At 36.5% G+C, this 2,275-nt stretch overlaps 1 protein-coding gene across 1 annotated transcript in view; it reads left to right on the top strand.

The window, feature by feature from the left end:
* Positions 1 to 2,275, top strand: part of LOC106884266 (uncharacterized) — a 107,749-nt gene that overhangs the window by 34,519 nt on the left and 70,955 nt on the right. The gene's annotated exons all lie outside the window — the stretch shown is intronic.

Below are 2,275 nucleotides of genomic sequence, written 5' to 3'. Positions count from 1 at the left end.
TATATATAAATATATATATATATATACACACACATACATATATATACATGCACACACACACTCATGAGAGAGAGAGAGAATGAGAGAAATAGATAGGCAAACACAAATATATATATATATATATATATATATATATATGTATTATATATATCTACCTATCTATTATATAACATTGATATACAACAGGCTTCTTCACAATTTCCACCTAACAAATTTCACCCACAAGACAGAGGCTTGTTCAAAGTGTCCCGTATTGACTGCTATCCACCTCAGAGTCGTCACGTGGGTGTACAGCGACCTTCTTAATCCCACACTCACGTCTATGAATCATTATCATTGATTTTTTTAGCCTTCCCCAAAGTTTGTAAGTAACCTTACATACATTAATAAAAATCATTAACGTTGCTGTTAGCTTATAACAGGGTTTCTTAGGAATATTAACTCTCTCTTTCATTACCCCAGGGTCGATAAAATTAAGTAACTATGATAACAGTGATTCCAACTCAATCAGCTATACAGTCAACCATCCCTTTTACACAAGGGTTTTGTTCTCAGTTGAAAGGACTTGCTGTAAACGACGACTTTCTCCAATGTATTATCCGATATAAAGAGAAAGACAACAAACTTGAGTGACCTGGTTGTTGACGATGTCGTCTGCTTTTCATTGATTCTTGTTCACCAAGAAGCGTTGGCTTGCCTTGCAGCTGGTACTTTCTTTCACTGTTTCTAACTGTCCTAACATAGCTTTCATATGGGAAAATACAAAGCTGTAACTAGTAAACAAAGAAGTAGGTAGCATATATATATATAGACAAACACATACACACAAATATAAATACATATATATATACTCTTTACTCTTTTACTTGTTTCAGTCTTTTGACTGCGGCCATGCTGGAGCACCACCTTTAGTCGAGCAAATCGACCCCAGGACTTATTCTTTAGAAGCCTAGTACTTATTCTATCGGTCTATTTTGCCGAACCGCTAAGTTACAGGGACGTAAGCACACCAGCATCGGTTGTCAAGCAATGTTGGGGGGACAAACACAGACACACAAACACATACATACATATATACGACGGGCTTCTTTCAGTTTCCGTCTACCAAATCCACTCACAAGGCTTTGGTCGGCCCGAGGCTATAGTAGAAGGCACTTGCCCAAGATGCCACGCAGTGGGACTGAACCCGGGACCATGTGGTTGGTAAGCAAGTTACTTACCACACAGCCACTCCTATGCCTATAATACATACATATATTATATATATAAAAAAAAAATATATATATATACATACATACATATATACTATATATATAAAATAGATACATACATATACATATATATATATCTTAATATAAATTTGAGTGATGTTTCTCTGTCCATTACGTCTTTATGTTTGTTAACTAATCCTAGTCTGTTGGAAAATGTAACTAAGAAGAGAGGAGGGTGTGTGGAAAAAAAGTAGATTAATACATAAAGATTAATATAGTCAGATACAGAAAGGCATTGAAAGAGAGAGAGAGAGAGAGAGAGAGAGAGAGAGAGAGAGAGAGAGAGAGAGAGAGAGAGAGAGAGAGAGAGAGAGAGAGAGAGAGAGAGATAGAGAGAGGGAGGGACAGAGGGAGTGATTAATATGTGTGTATGTATGTATATATGTAGAAATGATTATTTGCTGATTAATTAAAACTTTAAAAATTGAAACACTGTCAGCAGCACGGCTATCAACTCTTCTCGTTCTGCACACAGCAAAGTGAAAACTTTACTGGCCTGTTTTGTTAATTGTCATCAAAGCCAAAACTTACCTGTTGCTGTGGCTATTGTTATGTTTGAAGGTGGAGTTAAAGTTTAGTTTTTCTCTCAACTACTTCAGCCAGCCACCTAAGATAAAGGGCAAACATAAACCAACAGCTGTTGATGTTGACAACAGAAATATTAAGAAAGAGAGAGTGCGTGTGTGTGTGCATGTGTGTGTATGCATGCATGCCTGTACATAGATATACTATTTTACTTGTTTTAGTCATTTGACTGCGGCCATGCTGGAGCACCGCCTTTAGTCGAGCAAATCGACCCCAGGACTTATTCTTGGGAAGCCTAGTACTTATTCTATCAGTCTCTTTTACCGAACTGCTAAGTTACAGAGACGTAAACATACCAACATCAGTTGTCAAGCGATGTTGGGGGACAAACACAGACACAGAAACATATATATATATATATATATATACACATACAATACACATATGTGAATGCATATATTTCACTTACCATATATACA

The sequence above is a fragment of the Octopus bimaculoides genome, chromosome 10, assembly GCF_001194135.2.
Source record: "Octopus bimaculoides isolate UCB-OBI-ISO-001 chromosome 10, ASM119413v2, whole genome shotgun sequence".
NCBI classification, from domain to species: Eukaryota; Metazoa; Mollusca; class Cephalopoda; order Octopoda; family Octopodidae; genus Octopus; species Octopus bimaculoides.
The sequence above is the reverse complement of the archived record's forward strand: the minus strand, read 5'-3'. Positions and strand labels throughout refer to the sequence as shown.